The sequence below is a fragment of the Lepus europaeus genome, chromosome 1 (assembly GCF_033115175.1).
Source record: "Lepus europaeus isolate LE1 chromosome 1, mLepTim1.pri, whole genome shotgun sequence".
NCBI lineage: Eukaryota > Metazoa > Chordata > Mammalia > Lagomorpha > Leporidae > Lepus > Lepus europaeus.
In genome coordinates, this window is record NC_084827.1 from 5536247 (window position 1) to 5556603 (window position 20357).

The window sequence follows — 20357 nt, forward strand, 5'->3', positions numbered from 1 at the left end:
CACCAGTACCTTTCATGTGATTATATGTGTGTAGTATTTGTAGCTCCCCTAATAGACAATTTTAAGGTTTAGAGGTTTACTTACTGATATTGCAAGTATTCTAAATCTAGCTAGTATTAGGTACCTTGTATTGAAGTCCGGAAAGATTAAGAAGTCAGTGGAATTTAGATGTGGTCCATTGAAAAATTTTTGATGAGGGATTTAATTTAGTTTTTGTTCAGAAACTCATTTGGTTTTAGAGGCAGTCATTTCTCTGTTTTTTGTTTCAAAGTGCTGGCAAATTGTTTCCACCATAGGACTCCCTATTATATCATAAGGAACACTGGTGAAGGCTATTACTGAACACTATTTATTTTTAAAAACAAGTCTCTTTCTAATAACAACAAATTTTTTTCAAAAAAAAGAAAATAGAATATTTTACTCAACATGCAAGACTATTTTTAGATAAAAGGCCATAAAAGCACATAGATGCTAGATTGAGATATGATATTCACTTATCCTACAAGCATGCAGAAGAAATAAGAAAATGGGTTGGGACATCACTGCTGAGAATTTTTTTCCTGATTGATGAACACATGAATTCTCAGAGCAAAAGAGAATATAAGTCTATATCAGACATATTTAAAATAGAAGAACAGAACACTAAGGAGGAGGAGAAATATAATTAAAGCTTCAGGAGAAAATGAATAGCTACAAAAGAATTAGTAAAATAACAGCAGACTTCCCCCTCAGTGAGAAAGAAGACATAAGGCAGTACAGAAATTATGAGAAAATGATTCTAGAAATCCACACTCAGCCAAAGTACCATTAAAGAGAGGGGAAAATGAAAACATTTTCTTACAAGATCTTAATAAAAAATATTTTCATTGGGTACTTAAGAGTAGAATTATTGCATGGATATACATGGATAGAAAGAAAAAGTCAAAACAGAGGGACGGTATATGATGTGACACATAAAGTATGCAAGTTGCAAAATAGGGCAGTAAATACAGTTGTTGAAAGCAAATAAAATATCTTTTATATGAAGAAAAGGAAAGGTGAAAAACTCCTTAGCAGCCATAGCAGAGTGATAGCATACCAGTGATTCATTTCATGGTAAATACCTTGACATGATTAGAAAGGTTTTGCTTTTTATTTGAGGATATTAACTTTGATAACCATGAAAGCAATGATGATAAATCCAGCCTTTGCCTCAGGTGAATGAACACCCAGTTAACGCCACCAAAAGCCTTCAAAAAAAATGAAACAGAGGAAACTCAATGACCCTAAAAGAGAATATACTGAACTTTATCTACCTGTTTAATAAGCAAGAAAATTATCAATGAAGCCTTAGCCTACAGCAGATAAAGTCAGTGGAAACCAGATAGGTGGGCATTTTGGAAAGAGTAAAGGAAAAGACACAGGAAGAGAAAAAGTGAAAATTAAAAGATAGTTGTAAAAAGTGATTCTTGGGGCTGGCACCATGGCACAGTAGGTTAATCCTTCACCTGCAGCACCAGCATCCCATATAGGAGCCAGTTCTAGTCCTGGTTGCTCCTCTTCCAGTCCAGCTCTCTGCTATGGCCTGGGAATGCAGTGGACGATGGCCCAAGTCCTTGGGCCCCTGCACCAGCATGAGACACTGGGAAGAAGCACCTGGCTCCTGGCTTCGGATTGGCATGACCCCAGCCAGTGCAGCCATTTGGGGAATGAACCAACGGAATCTCTGACCCTCCCTCTCACCGTAACTCTACCTGTCAAATAAATAAATAAAATCTTAAAAAAAAAAGCGATCTTGCCTTCAGCTGACCATTGGAATCACCTGGGAATTTGCAGGCTTTTGATGCTGTAGGTGTCAATATTGTTAAGGGCTTCCTGGGTGCAGTAAGTATCAGGAGCTAGTACTTCAATGCCTTGTTGTCCATTGACAGTTTTATGGTTTATAAATAGGATAAACTTATCCTGAAATCCTAAAAGATTCCCTAGTTTAAAATAAAGAAAAGAAAACTCAGATTCTAATGACCTATAATGTCTCCCACCAGGATTTCTTTGTGAAGCCAATGCAGATAATGAGGTCTAACAGAGCTTTCTCATCCTTTCCTCTCTAACAGGCCAAAAAATTGAGGCTACATGATGTTTGTTTCAGGTATACTGAATGAAAAGAAAGAAAATCACTCTAAAGCCATTAAATACAGCCAACATGAAAGGGATGGGAACTTCTCAAAGAACACAAAGACGTCCAATGATTCTTGTTTCCAAAATGTTATCTTTCTGAAGCCCCTGAGAGTGGTGACTAGTCAGGTGTTATTAAAGTTGGGATACTGTTTCTGTGAGACTAAGTCCTGAGACTAATACTATAATGAACAAGAGAAGCTACTGAAAAGAATCTTGATTATGGTAATGAAAAAACAAACTATATTCAGAGACTGTAGACAGACAATAAGCATTACTTCCCTTCTGAATCAAAAGAGAGAGAGAGAGAGAGAGAGAGAGAGGGAGGGAGAGGGAGAGATTTACCACGCCTAACCTGGGAGTGTCGCATTTGGCACAACCTTAACCCTGAGGAACCAAACAGAGCTCTCAGGCCACGCCCATCTCAAGCCTCTAAGGCTCCATCAAAAGCAGACAGTCCACTTAATACAGTCATAGTATAATGTTGCCATTGATTTCTCAACAATGTTGCAGTGGATTTGTTTCTGAGAGGAGCAGCGTGGTGGGGGCAAGAGGCGTGGAGTCACCACACAGACCCCGGGAGTCGGGTGAAAGTGGGCTTGAGGCAAGCAGCCCACAGACTCATTTACTTCAGTTGGTACAACATCTTATATAGCCAAGACCAGCCAATCTGGTCAAGGGGCAGTCTATGCCCCAATCAATCACAGCCTGTTGCCAAGCAGTTTCCAAAGCCATCCAATCACAGCCTGTTGCCAGGCAGGCTCCATTGCCAGGTGGGATTCAAAGCCATCCAATCACAGCCTGTTGCCAGACAGGCTCCATTGCCAGGTGGGATTCAAAGCCATTCCTGAGTAACTGACGCTCACTTCCCAGTGGCCACTTTGGCATGGTCTTCTCATTCCACCACAGTATAACAAGAAAAAAAAACCACAGTGAGAGAAGAAAAATCCAAAGAATATCTCCAAAATGCCAAGCAAAAAATGCAGAAACTGAGGAAACAAAAACAAGGAAGACATTATGATGCTCCCAAATGAACAAGACACCCCAGGCCAAGATTATGAAGATGATGAGATGGAAGAAATGCAAGATATGGATTTCAAAAACTTTATGATAAGAACAATTAGAAGTTCTCAAAAACACATTCTTAAACTACAGAAATCCTCACTGGACAGGGTAGAAAATCTCCTTCGAGAAAAAGAAATCTTAAGGAGGAATCAAAATGAAACGCAGAAACTAGTAGAACAGGAAAGTGTGATAGTGAAGAGAAATCAAAATGCAATGAAGAAATCAATAGATCAAATGACGAACACATTAGAGAGCCTTAAAAACAGAGTCAGTGGAACAGAAGAGAGAATATCGGACTTAGAAGACAAAGCACAGGAAAGTATACAGTCAAACCAAACAAAAGAAGCGGAAATTAGAAATCTAAAAAATATTGTTGGGAATCTAAAGGATACTATTACAAAACCCAACATTCGAGTTCTAGGAGTTCCAGAAGGCATGGAGAGGGAGAAAGGATTAGAAGGCCTTTTCAGTGAGATACTAGCAGAAAAATTCCCGAGCTTGGAGAAGGACAGAGACATCCTAGTACAGGAAGCTCATAGAACCCCTAGTAAACATGACCAAAAGAGATCCTTACCACGACACGTTGTAATCAAACTCACCACAGTGAAACATAAAAGATTCTAAAATGTGCAAGAGGAAAATGTCAGATTACTTTCAGAGGATCTCCAATTAGACTCACAGAAGACTTCTCATCAGAAACCCTACAGGCTAGGAGGCAATGGCAAGACATAGCCCAGGTGCTAAGAGAGAAAAACTGCCAGCCAAGAATATTATATCCTGCAAAGCTCTCATTTGTGAATGAAGGTGAAATAAAGACCTTTCATAGCAAACAGAAATTGAAAGAATTTGTTGCTACCTGTCCAGCCCTGCAAAAGATGCTTAAAGATGTGTTACACACAGAAACACAGAAACATGGTCATCAATATAAAGGAAGGTAAAGGAAGGAAACCTCACAGCAAAAGATCACAGGAAGTTCAAAGCACATACTAAAAATATCTTTGGGAAATAGCAGGGCAAAGTTACTACTTATCAATAGTCACATTGAACGTTAATGGCCTGAACTGTCCAGTTAAAAGACACAGATTGGCTGATTGGGTTAAAGAACAAAACCCATCTATTTGCTGCTTACAAGAAGCACATCTTTCCAACAAAGATGCATGCAGACTGAAAGTAAAAGGTTGGAAAACGATATACCATGCCAACAGAAATGAAAAAAGAGCAGGCGTAGCCATCTTAATATCAGACAAAATAAACTTTAACACAAAAACTGTTAAGAGAGACAAAGAGGGGCACTATATAATGATTAAGGGTTTAATTCAACAAGAAAATGTAACTATTATAAATGTATACGCACCTAATTACAGGGCACCAGTTTATTTAAAAGACTTGTTAAGGGACTTAAAGGGAGACTTAGACTCCAATACAATAGTACTGGGGGACTTCAATACTCCACTCTTAGAAATTGACAGATCATCCGGACAGAAGATCAACAAGGATACAGTAGATTTAAATGACACTATAGCCCAAATGGATCTAACAGATATCTACAGAACTTTTCATCCTACACATAAAGCATTTACATTCTTCTCAGCAGTACATGGAACCTACTCTAGGATTGACAACATACTAGGCCATAAAGCAAGTCTCAGCAAATTCAAAAGAATTAGAATCATACCATGCAGCTTCTCAGACCACAGCGGAATGAAGGTGGAAATTAGAAACTCAGGAATCCCTAGAGCATATGCAAACACATGGAGATTGAACAACATGCTCCTGAATGTACACTGGGTCATAGAAGAAATCAAAAGAGAAATCAAAAACTTTCTGGAAGTAAATGAGGATAACAGCGCAACATACCAAAACTTATGGGATACAGCAAAATCATTGTTAAGAGGAAAGTTTATAGCAATAGGTGCCCACATCAAGAAATAGGAAAGGCACCAAATAAATAACCTTTCAATGCATCTTAAGGATCTCGAAAAACTGCAGCAAACCAGACCCAAATCTAGTAGAAGGAGAGAAATAATGAAAATCAGAGAAGAAATCAATAGGATTGAATAAAACAAATTACAAAAATTCAGCCAAACCAGGAGTGGGTTTTTTGAAAAAATAAACAAAATTGACACACCATTGGCCCAACTAAATAAAAAAAGAAAACACCCAAATCAATAAAATCAGAGATGAAAAAGGAAACATAACAACTGACACCACAGAAATAAAAAGAATCATCAGAAATTACTACAAGGACTTGTATGCCAGCAAACAGGGAAATATATCAGAAATGGATAGATTCCTGGACACATGCAACCTACCTAAATTGAAGCATGAAGACATAGAAAACCTAAACAGACCCATAACTGAGACAGAAATTGAATCAGTAATAAAGGCCCTCCCAACAAAGAAAAGCCCAGGACCAGATGGATTCACTGCTGAATTCTACCAGACATTTAAAGAAGAACTAACTCCAATTCTTCTCAAACTATTCAGAACAATCAAAAAAGAGGGAATCCTCCAAAATTCTTTTTATGAAGCCAGCATCATCTTAAACCCTAAGGCAGAAAAAGATGCAACATTGAAAGAAAATTACGGACCAATATCACTGAGGAACATAGATGCAAAAATCCTCAATAAAATAAAGTAACAGGATATAAAATCAATGCACAAAAATCAACAGCCTTTGTATACACAGGCAATGCCATGGCTGAGAAAGAACTTCTAAGATCAATCCCATTCACAATAGCTACAAAAACAATCAAATACCTTGGAATAAACTTAACCAAGGTTGTTAAAGATCTCTACGATGAAAATTACACAATCTTAAAGAAAGAAATAGAAGAGGATACCAAAAAATGGAAACATCTTCCATGCTCATGGATTGGAAGAATCAATATCATCAAAATGTCCATTCTCCCAAAAGCAATTTATACATTCAATGCGATACCAATCAAAATACCAGACATTCTTCTCAGATCTGGAAAAAATGATGCTGAAATTCATATGGAGACACAGGAGACCTCGAATAGCTAAAGCAATCTTATACAACGAAAATAAAGCTGTAGGCATCACAATACCAGATTTTAGACATACTACAGGGCAGTTATTATCAAAACAGCATGGTACTGGTATAGAAACAGATGGATAGACCAATGGAACAGAATAGAAACACCAGACATCAATCCAAACACCTACAACCAACTTATATTTGATCAAGTATCCAAAACCAATCCCTGGAATAAGGGTAGTCTATTCAATAACTGGTGCTGGGAAAATTGGATTTCCACATACAGAAGCATGAAGAAAGACCCCTACCTTTCACCTTACACAATAATCTACTCAACATGGATTAAAGACCTAAATCTATGACCTGACACCATCAAATTATTAGAGAATATTGGAGAAACCCTGCAAGATATAGGTACAGGCAAAGACTTCTTGGAAAAGACCCCGGAAGCACAGGCAGTCAAAGCCAAAATTAACTATTGGGATTGTATCAAATTGAGAAGTTTCTGTACTGCAAAAGAAACAGTTAGGAGAGTGAAGAGGCAACCGACAGAATGGGAAAAATTATTTGCAAACTATGCAACCAATAAAGGATTAATAACAAGAATCTACAAAGAGGTCAAGATACTCCAAAACATCACAACAAACAACCCACTTAAGAGATTGGCCAAGGACCTCAATAGACATTTTTCAAAAGAGGACATCCAAATGGCCAACAGACACATGAAAAAAATGTTCAAGATCACTATCAATCAGGGAATTGCAAATCAAAACCACAATGAGGTTTCACCTCACCCCGGTGAGAATGGCTCACATTCAGAAATCTACCAACAATAGATGCTGGAGAGAATGTGGGGGAAAATGGACACTAACCCACTGTTGGTGGGAATGCAAACTGGTTAAACCACTATGGAAGTCAGTCTGGAGATTCCTCAGAAACCTGAATATAACTCTACTATACAACCCAGCCATCCTACTCCTTGGAATTTACCCAAAGGAAATTAAATTGGCAAACAAAAAAAGCTATCTGCCCCTTAATCTTTATAGCTGCTCAATTCACGATAGCTAAGACCTGGAATCAACCCAAATGCCCATCAACAGTAGACTGGATAAAGAAATTATGGGACATGTACTCTATAGAATACTAAACATTAGTCAAAAACAATGAAATCTGGTCATTTGCAACAAAATAGAGGAATCTGGAAAACATCATGCTGAGTGAAAGAAGCCAGTCCCAAAGGGACAAATATCATATGTTCTCCCTGATCAGTGACAACTAACCAAGCACCAAAAAGGAAATCTGTTGAAGTGAAAAGGACACTATGAGAAATAGTGACTTGATCAACCCTTGTCCTGACTGTTGATATACAATTTACTACTTTATCCCTTTTAGTATTTTTTTTTTTTGGTTCTAGTTAATGCTATTGGTTGAACTCTGTAATTAACACACAATTATTCTTAGGTGTTTAAAGCTAACTGAAAAGGGATCCCTGTTAAATATAAGAGTGGGAATAAGACAGGGAGAAGATGTACAATTTGGGATATGCTCAAGCTGACTTGCCCCAAATGGTGGAGTTAGAAATGTGCCAGGGGATTCCAATACAATCCCATCAAGGTGGCATGTACCAATGCCATCTCACTAGTCCAAGTGATCAATTTCAGTTCACAATTGATCAGACTGATAGGTCTAAGAGTCAAAGGGATCACACAAACAAGACTAGTGTCTGCTGATAATAACTGATAGAATAAAAAAGGGAGAGAACAATCCAACATGGGAAGCGGGATACACAGCAGACTCATAGAATGGCAGATGTCCTAAACAGCACTCTGGCCTCAGAATCAGCCCTTAAGGCATTCGGAAATGGCTGAAGAGCCCATCAGAGTATTTTAGGCCTGGAAAGCCAAGACACTCTGGCCCCACAGGTTAAACTGCCATCCCTGTGCATGCATCCCACAGGAGCATGGGTTCAGATTCTGCTTGCTCCACTTCAAATCCAGCTCCCTGCTAATGACCTGGGAACTGATGTTGTGTTTGCCAGTGTTTTATGGAGATGATAAATAAAGGCCAGTGTACTTAAGACTAGGCAGCTGGAACCCAGGAGCATGGAACTGCATCAGTGTTCTCACCTGGGTGACGGAGCCTCCTAACGGATCCATCATCTACTGTCCTCCAGTTACAAGTAGGGGAAAGCATGTAAATGGGCTCCATCCAGCACTCTGATATGCAGCCTGGGTGTCTCCCTCTCTAATACTGATGAAAGATTACAAATGGATTGATGACACCAGTCAGCATAGACATGGATTGAAGAGCAGGGACTCTGGACAAATGGTCCTTGGGACTGGCTCTTCATGCAGCTGTGATTCAGCCTTAGGACACTGGTCATCATGCTGGAGCCACAGATAACATCTCCCCATGATGTGGACTACAGTCCCAGGATGCACAGCCACTGTGTGTCCCACTTTCTGCTCTGCTGAACCACAGCAGGTGCAGAGGCTCCCACAAAACTCAAGTAGAACCAGATCAGCTGGAAGTACACACCCAATACTTTCCATTCAATTATTACCTGACTGCTAATGTCCAGTGCATTTCCCTCCTGAATTCAGGCAGGGAGCCCCACAGGAGGGCCCCAGGATCTAGAGAATGAGGAAGTCCCTGTAGGCTTCCCAAGTGCCTGCAGAAGCTCAACCTGAGACACACCTGAGCTGCAAGTACATTCCTGAGTGTTGTGACATTCACCACAGGGACCACAAACTGTTTCAGGATTAACAGGGAAATGGAGATCTGGTATAAAGTCTGTAGAAAGTGAGTCTGGATCATTCACAGTTTAAAATAAGATGGTTGGTTCAGTTCAGCACACAGGCTACTTTGACAGGAGGAGTGGGATGACTGAAATAATTGAGGTGAACAAATCAAGACTCTGGCTCGGCTCTCTCTGGGTTTGAAGGGAAAACTAAAATTGTCCTAAAGTCAGCAGTGCCCTGAGAATGCTGTCCTGAGTCAAACTGGACAACACTCACAAGGTCCCCAGATAGTCCCACATCTCTGATCCAGGTGACCACTGTCATTGTTCACAAACCTGAATTTGTTCATATAGGACTTCCTCCTGTCATATCAAACTTCTCCACATCAGTGAAATCAGTGGCAGGGACAGAATCATAAAAGTAGAATTCTTCCCTCAAAACTGTTACAGGAAAGGAAACCCCAATTCCCTGACAGGAAACCAGGGCTTCCTCTCCCTCTGCCCCTGTGCATGACCAGAATCTGCGCTCTGTGCATCATCTGCGCCCCTGGTGGAGCCATGTGCCCCTGCAGGGAGGTTTGTGTCTGGGTTCAGTCTGAGGGCACCTCACTGTGTCTCTAGCACAGTAATACAGGGCCATGTCGGGGACTTGCAGACTGTTCATTTGCAGATACACCATGTTCTGGAAGTTGTCTCTGGAGATGGTGAATCGGCCATTCACTCAGCTCGCATAGTACATGCTGCCACCAGTATAAATGCATGCGATCAACTCCAGCCCCTTCCCCGGAGCCTGGCGGACCCAGCACATGTAGTAGCTACTGAAGGTGAATCCAGAGGCTTTGCAGGAGCATTTCAGGGATCCCTCAGGCTGGACAAGGCCTCCCCCGGACTCCATGAGCTCCTGTCACTTTTCACCTGCAAACACAGACGACCTGCAAACACAGATGACTTGGTCAGGAAACTGTCACTCACACTCTGTGTCTCTCACTCACATCCTCTCCTAGACTCAGTGCCCGCATTCTCCATCATTACCTTTGAGTACAGCGACAAGGAGAACCCAGTGCAGCCCAATCTCCATGGTGAGCATTTGTGTTCAGTGCGATCACTGAGTGGGAGTCCTGGGGCTGGAGCTCCTGAGCCAGAGCTGCAGAGAGGGCTGGGCTGGTTTTCATGGGCAGAGGGAGGCCCTATTTGCATGTGATGCTCCTGTATAACCAGCCATGGGGTCAGACGCCTCAGACAGGACAGTGCCCAGGGCAGATGTGGTGTCCTGGGGACTTAACTGGTGAATTAACATGGGATTTGTTGTGGGATTCTGCATAGATAAGAATCTCACTCAGATTTTTTTTTTTATGAAGATCTTCATGGTGAGTGAAGTCTGCCAGGATGACAAATGCCTCGTTTCTGTCATACGTAGGAGCAAACACAGATGGAGAGCATTAGAAATGTGTGGGGCATGTTACTTGGGAGTCCACAGATAGAAACACTGTGTTCACAGATAAACCATCTACCTGATGGTGCACCCTCTCCCCTCTCTTTATGCCCTTTTCCCAGCCTCCTACTACATGAAATGAATAATTCTGTACAGGGAAGGGAAGTTTGTGTATGTATTTAATATCTACTTATGAAGGGACTACATCTAAATGATAAAGGTAATTGAATCTGAATAAATATAAATATATATGTATATTTATTTAAAAGAGTGCCACCTGCAGAGAGATGGAGAGACAGACAGGGGAAGGGCCTCCATCTGCTGGAGTTCTCCCCAAACATCCCCAGGAACCAGGCCTTGCCCAGGTCAAAGCCAGCAGCCTGGAACTCCACTCAGGTCTTTCATGTGGATGACAGTGGCCCATAACCTTGGGCCATCGTCAGGCACTTCCCAGATGTATGAGCAGGAAACAGGGCCTGAGGTGGAGGAGCTCGTTCTTGAGCCATCACTCCAACACAGGATGTGGGCATCCCAAGAATGGCTTAGCTCACTGCACAAAAGTGCCTGCCCCTTCTGTTGTGTCTGCACAAGCACAGAAAATGTGATATTAGCATGAATAATACCTCCCTTGAACATGTACACAGTTACTGAAGGAATCACTAACAGGCAGTGCTGTGTGTCCAGGTGCTCTAGTCTGGTAGGAGGCACCTCCACAATCTAGACTTCTGTTCCTCACCAGAGGACTTCCAACTCCACCTAAAAGCTCCAGGAGTGATGTGCGCTCTGTACTGTCATTGGTTGCAGTAGTCCAGTTTTCCTAATGATTTTGTTAATGTGCTGTGAAAGGTGGGATTTATGTAAGAGCAATCTTTGAAGATAGGGGTATGTGAAAACCTCTTAAGGATGTGTTTCTTCGGCCAGCACCACGACTCACTAGGCTAATCCTCCACCCGTAGCGCTGGTACTCCGGGTTCTAGTCCTGATTGGGGCACCGGATTCTGTCCCGGTTGCCCCTCTTCCAGTCCAGCTCTCTGCTGTGGCCCGGGAAGGCAGTGGAGGATGGCCCAAGTCCTTGGGCCCTGCACCTGCATGGAAGACCAGGAGAAGCTCCTGGCTCCTGGCTTCAGATCGGCACAGCGTGCCGGCCATAGCAGCAATTTTGGGGGGTGAACCAATGGAAGGAAGACCTTTCTCTGTGTATCTCTCTCTCACTGTCTAGCTCTGCCTGTCAAAAAAGGAACAAACAAAGAAAAAAAGGATCTGTTTCTTCCAAATTTGAAGTCAAATATCACTAGAATAACTTTTTTAAACAAAGGCAACTCACAGCTTTTTAGATTTTAGTGTGTGTGTTAAAAATTGAGTACACGTCAATATACCTGTGTGCTGGATATTAACAGCAATGAAATATCAATTATGGACAAAAAAGTGCCAATTTGTGTACTCCCACCTGAGAAATTCACCAATCTCACATTTTAGTTCTGACAGGACATCAGTACAGATAATCCTTCCAAAGTCCGCTTTTCCTTCATTGTTTGTGTTTTGATATTATTTCTTTACATATAGTTGAACATAAGCATAGTATTTCAACTTACTGGCCCATGCAAGAATCTTAAATTGTGGGAATATGAAACCACATTCCTAGTTGTTGGAGAGTAAATAAAAAGATTTCTAATTAGTGTTGGTACAAGATGGTTGGTGGGAGAGAAGATCAGCAGGAAGGCGTCTGGCATTAGGTGACTGGCGCCTTCCATCCAAAAAGAATGAACAGCACAGGCGAAAGCCAGGTTGTACTGGATGTTGAAGGCCAGACTAAGAATCCAGAGACCATGATGTCACCAACACAGGGCACTCTGGTGGCCTACAAAAATGGAATGGAGCACAAGCCATCCACTATCTCACTTCTCCAGGGGAGACAAACTGAACCTAATAGTCTTCCCTCGTGGGGACAGAAAAGCAGGAGGCCACAGCCTCCCCATGAATACTACAGACACCTGAAGTCCCAGCTGATAGAGAAGCTCACAATCCTCACAGACCCTTGGCTCAGTGGGACAATTTCTCAGGGGATCCATATCAAACATTTCATAGAAGCAACAAAACCATGAAATAGCTTGAAGGAAATTTAGCAATGGGGTGAGTGAAAATTCCAAATTGAGTTTCAAGATCCTGTCTCTGGCCTGGCTCACTTGGGCATTGTGACCATTTGGGGGAGTGAACCAGCAGATGGAAGGTCACTCTCTGTCTCTCTTACTCATCCCCATGTGTTATTGCTTATGTACAATAAGGATGTTAAACCCATACAGGTGGGAAGTACAATGGTGATCATTAGAGGCTGATCATGAAAAGGAAAAAGGGCGATGTTAGGGAAAGGTTCCCAAGTTTCAGCTTGAGAGCAGAAACTTGGTTAGTGACCTATTGCACAGTATAGTGACAATAGTTAAGACACACCATTGGCCCAACTAACCAAAAAATTAAAGATGGTAATGGAAATGTAACAACAGACACAGCAGAAATAAAAGGAATCATCAGAAACCACTACAAAGAGCTGTATGCCAACAAATTAGGAAACCTGGTAGAAATAGATTCCTGGACACATACAACCTTCCGAAACTGATCCATGAAGACATAGAAAACCTAAACAGAGCCATAACCAAGAAATAAATTGAATCAGTAATAAATGCGCTACTGAAAAAGAAGAGCCTAGGACCAGACGGCTTCATCACTGAATTCTACCAGATTCTACCAGACATTTAAAGAACAACTAACCCCAGTTCTTCTTGAATTATTCAAAACAATTGAAAAGGAAGGAATCCTCCCAAATTCTTTATATGAAGCCAATATCACCTTAATTCCTAAGCCCAGAAAAGATGCAACAGAGAAAGAAAACTATAGACCTATCTCTCTGATGAACATAGATGCAAAAATACTCAACAAAATCCTGGCCAACCGAATCCAACTACACATCAGAAAGATCATTCACCCAGACCAAGGGGGATTTATCCCTGGTATGCAGAGATGGTTCAACATTTGAAAATCAATCAATGTGATACATCACATTAGCAAATTGAGAAACAAAAATCATATGATTATCTCAATAGATGCAGAGAAAGCATTTGACAAAATACAACACTCTTTCATGATGAAAACTCTAAGCAAATTGGGTTTAGAAAGAACATTCCTCAACACAATTAAGGCAATTTATGACAGGCCCATGGCCAGCACTGTATTGAATGGGAAAAAGTTGGAGGCATTTCCGTTGAAAACTGGCACCAGACAGGGATGCCCACTCTCACCATTGCTATTCAATATAGTCCTAGAAGTTTCAGCCAGAGCCATCAGGCAAGAAAAATTAAAGGGATACAAATATGGGAAAGGAGGAACTCAAACTATCCCTACTTGCAGATGACATGATTCTATATATAGAGGATCTAAAAGATTTCTCTTAGAAACTATTGGAACTCATAGAAGAGTTTGGTAAAGTAGCAGCATACAAAGTCAATGCACAGAAATCAACAGCCTTTGTATACATAGAAAATGCTGTGGCCGAGGAAAAACTTCTAAGATCAATCTCATTCACAATAGCCACAAAAACAATCAAGTACCTTGGAATAAATTTAACCAAGGATGTCAAAGATCTCTATGATGAGAATTACAAAATATTAAAGAAAGAAATAAAAGAAGACACAAAAAATTGAAAAGTCTGCCACATTCATGGATTGGAAGAATTAATATCATGAAAATGTCCATTCTTCCAAAAGCAATTTACAGGTTCAATGCCATACCAATCAAAATATCAAAGACATTCTTCACAGACCTAGAAAAAATGATGCTAAAATTTATATGGAGGAACAGGAGACCACAAATAGCTAACGCAATCCTATACAATAAAAACAAAGCCGGAGGCATCACAATTCCAGACTTCAAGACATACTATAGGGCAGTTATAATCAAAACAGCCTGGGACTGGTACAAAAACAGGTGGATAGAGCAACAGAACAGAATAGAAACACCAGAAATCAATCCAAACATTTATAACCAACTCATATTCTACAAAGGAGCTAAAACCAACCGCTAGAACATGGACAGCCTCTTCAACAAATGGTGCTGGGAAAACTGGATGTGCACATGTTGAAGTATGAAACAACACCCCTGTCTTTTTTTTTTTTAAGTGGGAGGTAAAATAGCAAGGTTTATTAGGGAAGGAACATCTGTAAGGATGGATGGGCACCTCTCCCGACAGAGCCTGAGAGACTAGGGAGGAGAGAGGAGGGAGGTTCCATGTTGAGTGGAGAGATTACACCTGACCAGGCCAGGCGGGCGGTTCAGCAAAGATGCAGAGCTGAGCGCGCAGTCCAGCTGAGGCTGGAACACCCCTATCTTATACCATATACAAAAACCCACTCAATATGGATTAAAGATCTAAATCTATGCCATGACACCATAAAATTAATCGAGAGCATAGGAGAAACCCTTCAAGACATTGGAACAGGCAAAGAATTCCTGGAAAAGACCCCAGAGACACAGGTAATCAAAGCCAAAATGGACAATTGGGATTACCTCAAATTGAGAAGTTTCTTTATAGCAAAAGAAACAGCCAGGAAAGTGAAAAGGCAACCAACAGAATGGGAGAAATTATTTGCAAACTACACAACTGATAAAGGATTAACAACTAGAATATTTATATTCTAGAAACTTGATATTTATATATCAAGAAACTACACAGCAACAAAACAAACAACCCAATAAAAAGATGGGCCAAGGACCTTAACAGACATTTTTCAAAAGAGGAAATCCAAATGGCCAACACGCACATGAAAAAATGCTCAAGATTAGCCATCAAGGAAATGCAAATCAAAACCACAATGAGGTTTCACCTTACACCAGTTAGAGTGACCCTCGTACAGAAATCAACAAACAACAAATGCTGGAGAGGATGTGGGGAAAAGGGCACCCTAACTCACTGTTGGTGGGAATGTAATCTGGTAAAACCAGTCCCGTAATCCATATTCATTTATTCTGCCATATACATCGTCTGCTCCTATTATTCCTAGAACTGTCTTCTAGCCAGAAGAAAAAGGAGTATTAGATTTCATTTCCTAATAAGGGCCAGGGAGAAGCCCTATGACTATATGGGAAGAATTTTTTTGTCAGTTCTGGTAACAGAAGGCTGCTTGTGTGTCATGGATTACCCTGATAAGCTTTCCTTGATGCCATCTTCTGGGCTTACTTTCCAGGCACAGCCATCCGCATCCCAGAGAAACCTTTATCATTACAAAACACTGAAGAAAGAAATTGAAAAAGACACGGAAAATGCAAAGACTACTTATATTTATGGATTGCAAGAAATAATATAAAAATGTCCATATTGCCCAAAGCAATTTACAGATTCAATAAAATCCTCATGAAAATATTTATGACATTTTTCACAATTGTGTTAAAAAAACAATACTAAAATTCATGTATAAGCACAAAAGATTCAGAAAAGCCAGAACAATCTTGAACAGAAAGAACAAAGCTGGAGGAATCACAATACAAGATTTCAAGGTATACTCTGGGGCTATTGTAAACAAAACAGCACAGTCCTCACATGAAAATAGACATAAAGATGAATAGAATAGGTCAGAACAGGAGATTCCAGGAATTAATCCATGCATCGGCAAATAATTGATCTCTAACAAAAGTGCTCAAAGCAAGTATACTGTTTCTTCAATAAATGGTGCTGGGGAAACTGGATCTCCATATACAGATTAATAGTGACCCCTACTTTTCATCCATACAAAAATGAACTTAAATGGATTGTAGATCTAAATGTAAGGCCTTAAGCTATTCAACTACTACAAGAAATAACAGTGGACATAGCTCAAGCTTTGGTAAAGGCAATAACTTTATATAAGGCACCAAAAGCCATCATTTAAAGCCAAAGTAGACAAATGGCATTATAAACTAAGAAATTTTGCCTGGTAAATTAAACAATCGACAGAGTGAAGAGAGAGCCAAAAGAATGAGAACAATTATTTGCAAATAATGCATCTGACAAAGTATTAATATCCACAATATATAAGAAACTCAAAAAGCTCAACAGTAAAAAAAATTTTAAAATCCAGTTAGAATTAGGAAAAGTATCTGAATAGATTTTTTCGGAAGAGGAAATACAAATGGCTATAAAATACATGAACAAAAATCCTCAATATCACTAGTCATCAGGGAAATTTAAATCAAAACCACAATGTGAGATTACCTCAGTCATGTAAGAAAGACTATTGACTAAATAAATAAAGTAACAAATTCTGGTGAGGATGTAAAGAGAAGAAATGCAAGTTGGTGTAGCCAACAGGAAAAACAGTATGGAGGTTCCTCAAAAAAATTAAAAATGGATCTACCATATGACCCTGCTGTCTCAGTTTGGGGCATATATTTGAAGGAAATGAAAGTAGCATATGAAAGCACCCCAGTGTTCATGGCAACACTCTTCACAATAGCCAAGTTATGGAATCCATTTTGATTTCCATTGATGGATATGAGCATAAAGAAAATATGGTATATATACACAATCAAATAATATTCAACCATAAAACAAAAAAATAATCCTGACATTTGCAGGAAAATGGAAGGAACTGAGATCATCATGAAAAGTGAAATAAGTCACACAGAGAAAGACGAATGCTATATGTTCTCTTTCATATGTGGAAGCTAAAAAAATAAACTATTGATCTGAACTTAGAATGGTAATTACTAGATATTGGGAAGAGTAAGGACAGGGGACATAGAGGAAGTTGGATAATAGGTACCAAAACCGAGTTGGGTAGCAGCAGCAAGTTCTTACATTCTGTAGTACATGTGGCAACTATAGTTCACAATAATGTGTTATATCCTGTGTAAGGAACTAGCAAAGATGATATGATGAGAAGGAAGTGAAAACCTTAGTTGCTTAGTTTGATTGGTTTACATTGCATCTATGTGTTGAAATACCATACAGTACCCCAATTAAAATGTATAAGTATTGCATGTTAAACATTTTAAAATATAAAACAATTTTTGCAAGATATTTATGCAAAACATAGAAGCAAGCTAAGAGGAATTGTTTTGATCTATCATAGAGGGAGACCAATTTGGGTCAGCATGTTGAAGATGGCTCTTTGGGTGTTTTTGTAGGATGAATATCATGTTTGAAGTCAAATAGGTAAAACAATTAAAATTTACTTTAAAAACAGGAATAAGAATTTCAAGAGCATGAGCTCATAGGAAGTAGTACCTGCAGGAAAATACCATGTGCTGCAGAATGAAGAGATAAGTGAAGTGAAGCTCTCCTTCTTACGCATCATTTTAGAAGAGAAATAGCCCAAATTCACCTCCTAATGAATATATATTTTATTTATATCCACAATAAATTAAATACAGTACTATTATTCAGAAGGGTTCCTTCTACTACAATTTAAGAATTAAGACTATAGTTTATTTTTTAAAAATATCATGTAGGATCTCTGTCTTTAATGTGCTGTACACTGTTATTTAATGCTATAACTAGTACTCCAACAGTATTTTTCACTTTGTGTTGCTATGTGGGGGCAAACTGTTGAAATCTTTGCTTAATATATACTGAACTGATCCTCTGTATATAAAGAGAATTGAAAATGAAAAAAAATACTATAGTTTAATAATCAATCTCATAGATGCTTTGATTAGACACTTAGGAAGAAAAAAATGGAAGGATTTTATACTCATCAAGCATTATCCATTAATGTAGGGAGAGAGATAGATGTGAATGGGTGGGGGAAGGAGGAAGGGGGAATGGAGAGGGAGAAAGAGAGAGAGAAATTTGTTCTAAGCATAGGCACTAACAAAACTAAGAAAGAAAAATGTGGCTAAGAAACCTGGAGATGTTTGGAAAGGAGAGCATACTCAAGACAAGAGAGAATATGAAGTCTATCCCTATTTGCCAAGTGAAAAGTATTTATGAGAAACTTGGAGTGAATATTTTGCAATAGCCTCTTTTTCACTGGGATCTATAGCTACAAGAGATCAAGAAATTTCAGCATTTCTTCTACAGTCAAAGAAGAAGAATTGGAGAGGGAGCAATTTTAAGAGTAATTAAATAAATAAGTATAGAAAAATATCAATTGGTAGGGCCGGCGCTGTGGCGCAGTGGGTTAACACCCTGGCCTGAAGGGTTGGCATCCCATATGGGCGCCAGTTCGAGACCCGGCTGCTCCACTTCCAATCCAGCTCTCTACTATGGCCTGGGAAAGCAGTAGAAGATGGCCCAAGTCCTTGGGCTCCTGCCCCACGTGGGAGTTCCGGAGGAAGCCCCTGACTCCTGGTTTCGGATAGGCGCAGCTCAGGCCATTGCAGCCAATTGGGGAGTGAACCAGAGGATGGAAGACCTCTCTTTCTCTGCTTCTCCTCTCTCTGTGTAACTCTGACTTTCAAATAAATAAATAAATCTTAAAAATATTTATTGGTGGCAAAATATTGAATTTCTTTTTTCTGTGCCATGGTTTTCCTCTTAACAGAAATCTTGTTGCCTTACAATGCCAAGCAAACACACGTAACATGTGTCTTGGGAATAGTGAAAGAACAAAATGAATAAATATGGGAGATGCACTCAATAGTTCATCTGTTGATAGGTAAGTAACAAAATATTCAGCTGTCTCTAGAGAGAATGTGATTAGATGTATTACCACAAGGTTATTTCCCTTGAATCATTATTTTTGTCTTCAGGGAATGAGTTGCATTCCAAGAATGATAGAAAAAGCCTTGTTTTGTTTTGCAGAAACAAGTCTTTCATCAAGTCCAGGGGAGCCCTGACTCTGAGTTTAACCTCCCAGTGAGGCCCCTTAGAGAGGTGTGTCAGTCCCAGTCTGTACCTTATCATCTCTCTGTGAGGCTTCTTCTAAGACTATGTTTGATGAAAAGGCCACAGATTACACTTCTGTAAGTAAAAGTGGTTCCTATGCATTTGCAGACAACAAAAGTTAATGAGCAATGAATGGCATGGTCTTTGTGAGAGGATGGCCCCACTGTGTGTTTTTTATCTAGGGTTCTGAGAAGAGCTCTGGGGATCATCACCTCTCTCATGGTCTGAACTTCTTGGTCCCTCCATCCACATCCTCCATCTGAACTTGTGCCAGCTCTTGGCTTTGTCATGACTGTGCTGAGAAGAGAAAAATAACCATCCTTGTAGGCTACAGTAGAATCTGGCTAAAGGGCTACAAAGAATGTCATGGGCTGAGCAGCCCCATTGCTGCTTCTTTCTCATGAAAACCTTAAATCAGAGGTGACAAGTGGTTTGACTGCCCTGAGACTGATCTTCCTCTCTGCTACCTGCCTACCCCTGTCCATTCTCAGAAGCAGTCTCAACAAATAGGACCCATTCCCCAACTGTTCAGGAGCCAGACGTCACTCTCTCACAGGGATGCCCAGTCCTGGCTGGGGCCAAGATTTTGGTTTTGTTGCTTATTTTAGCAGAAGCATATTTGGACACATTACAGCCTCCTTATGAGTATTGGATCCAGAAATTACCCCTGAATGGTAGAAGTCAAGAGTCTAATAATCTATCTTGAAGCACTTGTTGTATGTCTTACTCATTCAATCCTCATGACTATATTATGAGGCAGAGTGAATTACCTCATTTTTCAGTTGGTGCAGCTGAGGCAGAGAGACATAGCAAAGTCACAAAGCTAATGTGTAGCAACACAAATGGTTGAATCAGAGAGAAGGACTCTAGAATCTGTGTTTATTTTTAAAAACATGTACTCATTAGGATCATCTTAGTTTCAAGTTAACTTACCAGAGATATTAAATCATTTCCAAGCAAGTACAAAGATTGAACAAACCCTGCTGCCCCAGAATCCCATCTTTGATGACCCCAGAGCTCTCATTTTGGTTAGTGTTAAATCTCCTATGTTCCACTTTTCCTTCACTACAACCCATTCTCTCTCCTGTGGGGATATTTGGCTTGGACGAACTGCCTT